This window comes from Podarcis filfolensis (genome assembly GCF_964270895.1).
Source record: "Podarcis filfolensis genome assembly, chromosome: 2".
NCBI lineage: Eukaryota > Metazoa > Chordata > Lepidosauria > Squamata > Lacertidae > Podarcis > Podarcis filfolensis.
This window is the reverse complement of record NC_139605.1, coordinates 9,472,310-9,478,608: the sequence shown is the minus strand read 5'-3', so window position 1 is coordinate 9,478,608 and position 6,299 is coordinate 9,472,310. Positions and strand designations below refer to the sequence as shown.

At 43.6% G+C, this 6,299-nt stretch overlaps 2 protein-coding genes across 2 annotated transcripts in view; both read right to left on the bottom strand.

Moving 5' to 3' along the window:
- Positions 1 to 6,299, bottom strand: part of LOC310756497 (tigger transposable element-derived protein 1-like) — a 796,241-nt gene that overhangs the window by 635,816 nt on the left and 154,126 nt on the right. The gene's annotated exons all lie outside the window — the stretch shown is intronic.
- LOC310757094 (uncharacterized protein) overlaps positions 1 to 6,299 on the bottom strand; it is a 508,648-nt gene that overhangs the window by 352,397 nt on the left and 149,952 nt on the right. The gene's annotated exons all lie outside the window — the stretch shown is intronic.

Sequence of the window (6,299 nt, the reverse complement as noted above, 5' to 3'; positions counted from 1 at the left end):
TACAACACACATTTAAAGCAGAAGACTTTCCCATCAAGCATTCTGGGATTTCCCCCCTCACAGAGCTACAAGCATCCTTAACAAACTACAGTTCCCATGATTCTCTGGAGGAAGCAATGTGCTTTAAATGTGTGGTGTGGATCTGCTCCAAATTTAAATGCTCTCTCCCCCCCCCCGCCTGCACCGCCCCCCCCCCACATTCCAGTTAGTAGTGCAGCTAGGCCTGTAGGATACTGGAGCTTAGCCCCTATGGCTACCCTAGAATGGCAGATGACGTGAGGTTGCTACAGCATCCTTTGTTAACTATCTTATGAGGCAGGACGCTGGTGGCGCTGTGATCTAAACCACTGAGTCTCTTGGGCTTGCTGATCAGGAGGTCGGCAGTTTGAATCCCCGCAGTGGAATGAGCTCCCGTTGCTCTGTCCCAGCTCCTGCCAACCTAGCAGTTCGAAAGTACGCCAGTGCAAGTAGATAAATAGGTACCGCTGTGGCGGGAAGGTAAACGACATTTCTGTGCGCTCTGGTTTCCATCACAGTGTTCCGTTGTACCAGAAGTGGTTTAGTCATGCTGGTCACATGACCCAGAAAGCTGTCTGTGGACAAACTCCGGCTCCCTCGGCCTGAAGCGAAAAGAGCACCACAACCCCATACAGCGGTACCTTGGGTTAAGAACTTAATTCATTCCGGAGGTTCATTCTTAACCTGAAACTGTTCTAAACCTGAGGTACCACTTTAGCTAATGGGGCCTCCCGCTGCCGCTGCACCGCCGGAGCACGATTTCTCTTCTCATCCTGAAGCAAAGTTCTTAACCTGAGGTACTATTTCTGGGTTAGTGGAGTCTGTAACCTGAAGCATCTATAACCTGAAGCGTCTGTAACCCGAGGTACCACTATAGTCGCCTTTGACTGGTAAAGGGGTCCTTTACCTTTACCTGTGTAAATTGCCTTGTGGTGGTGGTTCAGGAGGGAATTGATGATGATGATGATGATGATGATGATGATGATGATGATGATGATATTATATGACTGTGTAAAGGAAGAGGCTCTACATAAATTTTGGATCCATGGTCTGAAGTTACCTTGGGTAATTATTAGGACAAAATTTTCCAGAGCTGGTATGGCAGGTACATAGGGTGAGGGGACAGGAACTTGTGTCATGCCTATGTTTCCTATGTATGTCTGACAGCTTCAAGAGATGATTTAACTAAACAGGAGGGGAAAGGTTATCTCTTCCCCAGTGCCACTGTCCCAATCAGTGGGGAGATTTATCACAGGGATGCCTGCGCCTTCAGTGCTAATGAGTGATGATGACAGAACCACTTGTCCAAAGAACCCTGGAAATCACAATTTGTTAGGGGTGCCTAACAACTCTCAGCACCTAACACAGAGATGCCAGGATACTTTGTTTATGTGTAACATTTTAGTAATAATTTAACTGAGGAAAGAGTGTAAAGTTGTTTAGAGTTACTGCATTGCTGGTTTTTATTCTTAACTGTTGCCTTTGGCATTTTAGCTGTTTTGACAATTGTATTTTTTCATAACTGCGTTTTTTAATTGTTGTAATTTAATTTTGCTAGTAGAAATGGTAAAAAAGGCAAGGTATCGATCACTATTTTAAATAAATGCATAATTTTAAAGAATTCATTTATTTTATTTTTAAAGGGTTATCTGCCCACTTTGGCTATATCAACTTACCAAAAGCATTCAGTGGTATTTACTTCTGAGTAGCTGTATACCTGACTTCGGTGCTTAAAAGCGTATGCAAGTGCCAAACACACATGATGGTTGGATCCAAAGAGGCCTTGCATAAGCAGAAAGGCACTGTCAGATAACACACGTACCCCAAAGACACATTCTGCTGGTCATGCCACACACACCCCTACAGCAGGAGCGGGGAGATCTACTGGTAGAAATGGTGATCTACTGCTAGCTCTCAAGGTGATTTGCCATAGATCAGCAAGGCTTTCTGTCCATTTATTTATTTATTTAAATTTGAACACCACTTTTTTTCTATATAAATAAACTGCTGCATTGATCAAAACAAAATGTTACCAGAGTATGGTTGGGCTATCTCTGTACCAGAGGAAGGAGTTACGGTTGGCACAGCAGCCTGAACTGTCATGCAACGAAGCCACTTTGGTGTCCAAAGATAAGGCTGGATTTAATAGCAAACACCCCCTGCCCTATATGGGATGCGGGTGGCGTTCTCATCTAAACCACAGAGCCTAGGGCTTGCCGATCAGAAGGGGGGAACTGGGGCCCTAAAATTTACCGGTACTTTGCTTGGTGCAGAAATGACTTCAAAGCAATCCATTACAATGGCCCACGGTTTACAGTGCTTTATTCAATGGGAAAAAACAGCCAAAATATGTGCTTCAAGAGTGTATTTAATATTGCCACATTGGAAACAAAACTAGTGTACCTTTTGTCTCATGTAACCCCAAACCTGAGGGACCCATCTTTTTAAGATAGGGAACTTCAGCTCCAGGGGCCCAGTGTGGCTTTCTGGTCCCATCTAGTCCTCAGACTCTCTTGAAAGACCACAAGTTTTCTGAGCTGGACCCATCACACCAGCCTTGCTTTGCACCCACACCTGAATATGACCCTCAGGCCAAAAAAAGGTTTGCCACCCATTTTAGAGCGTGACTCTGGGGCCATCTCCTTTTACAGAGATTACCCAGAATGCTGTACTTATTGCCTCCTCAGGCCTTTGCTTCTTATTTGTGTTCATTATTTTTATCAACTTTCTCAGAAACTGCGAGGAAACACAAGCTACAGTACATTTTCTCCCTTAATGAAATCATTTCCATGTGCTGCTGAGGCAACACGTAGCCCAAAACTTCTTGGGAAAAGCCTCCCGTTATCCTGTCATGGCACTCCAGCTGCACCCTGGATCATCTACCATGAGGCAAAGTGAAATCTTGGCAAAAGAGAGCGTTCCCCTTTTGTTTTTCTTCCTGCTAACTTTTTGCTGCTCCCAGGTAAAATGTCTTTATTTTGCCAGGCTGCCTTTCATTAAACATCCTAAAATAAACAATAGTCAAATATACTTCTTCTGTCTCTTCGAGAACACTTTGTGGTAGAGGATGAGGTTTGGCTTCGGGGTGGATATAAATTAAGAGACCACACAGTTTTATGAATTAAGTTCAAAGATTTACTGTGAGTTTAGAAAAGTCTGTTCTTAGGGGGAAAGGTTTAACGTAAGAATGGCTACGTGTAGACAAACTGAGCAAATGTGCATCCGTAGCAAATGTACACCCGATGATCCCCTAACAGTCACTAACCATTAAAGTCTTGCTTTCTTCTTTATCCGATATGGCGACTCATCCACTTTGTGAGATCCTCCAGATCTAAATGTCAATGCAAGTTTTATAACTTGGAGTTACTTTTTGTTCTGCATTTCAATCTACAAACATTACAGAGCTTTAAAGCAAAAACCATTATCTCCATCCCACGTTAGTAACTTCCTTTTCTAGTTAGGCAATGCTACTACTCAGGAAGCCTATGAATCCCATAATCCCCAAAACCGTTACATACATTTTAATTTTTTAAGCAACCCAATTCCTTCCCTGTAGCCCCATTTGGATCAGACATGGACTGACAGGCTTAGAGGAAGCAGAAGGGCCTCTTTGGGGGTTGAAGGGGGCATCAACAGGAGATTAGGAAAGTATGAAAGACTGGTGCTTTCAGTTCTTTATACTACTGTTCCTATGCACTTTTTAAAAGAAATCTGTATAAAGAACTTATAAAAATGCCATGGACCCACGTGTATTAAATCAAGGCTGGACAAGCAGTGTAAGGTGATGGGACTCCATCATCACATGGGAATATCTCATCCTAGATTCAGGATATTTCTGTCAAGTCCTTTTCTGTTGGGGAGGCGATATATTTCCGTTACAAAGTGACACAGACTGCCACAGCATCCTAAGCTACCTTGCACCTGCCAACTGACATTCAGAGCCAATAAGAGTGGAAGTGTAACTGTAAAAAAGCTTCCCAATCAGGGATCTACTTGAGATGCAAGGTCTAGTCTGGAAGCCAAAGGGGGTCCCTTGTGTACTTTGAAACCCTGCAAGGTTATATTATTATTATTTATGCCCCGCTCATCTGGCTGGGTTTCCTTAGCCACTCTGGGCGGGCTTCCAACTAAATAAAATTAAATTAAATATCAAACATTAAAAATCTCCCTAAAGAGGGCTGCCTTCATCTGTCTTCTAAAAGTCAGATAGTCGTTTATCTGTTTGACATCTGATGGGAGGGTGTTCCAAAGGGCGGACACCACCACCGAGAAGGCCCTCTGCCTGCTTCCCTGTAACCTCATATCTTGCAGGAAGTGAACCGCCAGAAGGTCCTCGGAGCTGGACCTCAGTGTCTGGGCTGAAAGATGAGGGTGGAGACATTCTGAAGCAGCTGGCTGTAGAAGTATAAGCCTCCCCTGGCCTATAGGTTTTCATTCTGCAGCCCTTGTCACAGGGCCCAGTTACAACCTGGCCAGTGAGAGAAAGGGAGACCTTCCTTTCTTGGGACCTTTCCACTGCTGCCAGGTAGAAGTCTTTAATGTTCTGTGATGCCTCTCCACCAAACAGCCTAAGTTCCTCTGGGTCTTCTTGAGGACACCCTTTACATAGGGTGGGGTTTAACTTAAGCATGGGGTGAGCAAAACAGCCGGCAAGGAAACTGCTAGGCTTCATGGACCACGTTTAAGCATTTGCTTTAAAAAACGAAAAAAGGAGACTCTTCTTCAGAAAGAGGTTTTAACATACAAAACTATCTCAAGGCAGCAGAAGGGTACTGAAAATAAAACCAGATAAATACACTTAGCTAGCCCACATCTCTCTAAACTGGTTCTCTCCCATTTCTTCCAAGTGCAAGGCTTGAATTCCGCCTGAAGCATGGAATCTCTGTATCCCCAAGCTGTCTTTTAAAATCTCTAATCCACACACACACAAAAAAAACACTTTTGCCTGCAATCCACTTTACTTCACCATTTTAACACCTCTTGATGTGTCTACCTCCAGATATAGTTAGGAACATAGGAAGCTGTCTTATACAGAGTCAGACCGTTGTCTAAACTGACTGATAGCTGTTCTGCAGGATTTCAGGCAGGAGTCTCTCCTGGCCCTCCCTTGAGATGTCAGGGATTGAACCTGTGTCCTTCTGCTTGCAAGGTGCTATTCCACTGAGCTACGACCCTTCCACTCCAGGAAGCAAAGTACCGGTAATTACATGATGTTGCACCCAAGGCTGCTGTTCTACTTAAGCAATAGTTGTCCGACAGGGTTGTATATTGGCTCCATTCCTGTTCAATTTGTTCATAAGCGACATGAGGACTCCCCTAATAGAGGCTCAAGAAAAGATTCACGCACCACGCCTAGCACTTTATCGCTGCCCTTTGTTACTATATGCGGATGACGCAGTCATCCTTTCTTTTTCTAGAGTAGGTCTTATGAGGGCCTTAAAAGTTTTTGGATCATATTGTAACGCAAATTCCCTTACAATTAATTATGGAAAATCTAAAGTCCTAGTTTTCTCAAAGAGCCGGAAACTCCATAATTGGAGAATTGATGGGAGAGTCATCGAACAAGTCTATAGATTCCAATACTTGGGAGTTTGGTTACAACATAACCTTAGATGGAAGGCCCATGTAACCTATGCTACAAACAGAGCCAAAGCTATCTCCTTGGCGATCTTGCGATTTTTTTTCACCGATGGGGCCCTTCATATCCCATCGGCGCTGAAAGTCTTCAAGGCCAAGGTGATCCCGACAATTGCTTATGCCATCTCAATTTGGGGGACTTTTGTCAACTTATCTCACTTAGAGGTTATTAAAAATCAGTTTTTAAGAGGGATATTGAAACTGCCCAACTGTGTAAGTAATTCAGCGCTACGCATAGAACTTAATATTGTATCCCTGGAAAACGCTCTGTGGAAGCACATACTTTGTCACTGGCTATCTCTATGGCACAGTCTCCCAAACTTGTACTTGATACAATGTATGTGGAGAGATGATTTCCAGAGCCCATGGGTAAAAAATTTACAACTGAAAATTACGGCAATGGGAATCTCCCCATCCAAATTACTAGAGCAGGATATAGTTCCAGCTAAAAGAACAGTAACCTGTAAACTAGAGGAGATGGACTTGCAGCAGAAAATGATATTGGGCAATCGTACCTGCTCACCTCTAAACCTTGGTTTATTACCCCTCTTAAGGCTCCCAAACTATTTGAATTCCTTGACTTCTTCGGCTCATAGATATGCCTTTGTAAAGGCAAGATTCAACACCTTCCCATCGAACGTGCT